Source organism: Arachis duranensis, unplaced genomic scaffold (genome assembly GCF_000817695.3).
Source record: "Arachis duranensis cultivar V14167 unplaced genomic scaffold, aradu.V14167.gnm2.J7QH unplaced_Scaffold_178589, whole genome shotgun sequence".
In the NCBI taxonomy this organism is placed as follows: domain Eukaryota; kingdom Viridiplantae; phylum Streptophyta; class Magnoliopsida; order Fabales; family Fabaceae; genus Arachis; species Arachis duranensis.
The window spans coordinates 1-798 of NW_026264375.1; positions in this window are offsets into that span (position 1 = coordinate 1).

The window sequence follows — 798 nt, forward strand, 5'->3', positions numbered from 1 at the left end:
TTATTTTTTTAGTTTAAAAAGTAAAAAAAATAAATTTATAGATTTGTTGTTTACTAGATATTGCTGGATGTTATTTTATTTATCTAATTTAAATAAAAAACTTAATCATATAATTTAAAAATTTAAAAATAAAATTTATTTTTAAAATTTTAAATTTTTCTAAAAATAACTTTTTATTTTTTTATTCACCGGATAATGCTACTCCCAGACATTTGACTTTTTTTTGCTGCACTTGTTCACAAATTAAGAATAAATTAATTTTAAAAACTTAAAAATTTTTAATTTTTTTATTTTTTGGATATTGATGGAATTTTTTATTTTTCTACTATAAGAAAAAAAATTATTTTTTTACTTTAAAAATTAAAAAAATAATAAATTTACAGATCTGTTGTTTAGTAGATATTGCTGGACTTTATTTTATTTTTTTAATTTAAATAAAAAAATTAATCTTTTAATTTAAAAATTTGAAAATAAAAAATTTGGTTTTTTTAAATTTTGAATTTTTCTAAAAATTATTTTTTATTTTTTTATGTAACGGATATAGCTAAACTCAAGCAGTTGACTTTTTTTACTGCAGTTGATCGCAATATCAGAATAAATTAATTTAAAATTTTAAAAATTTTCAGTTTTTTATTTTTCGTATATTGTTGGAATTTTTTATTTTTCTTCTATTAGAAAAAAATTAAATTTTTAGTTTAAAATTAAAAAAATAATAAATTTACAAATCTGTTGTTTATTAGATATTGCTGGACTTTATTTTATTTTTCTTATTTAAATGTAAAATAGTTAATAATATAA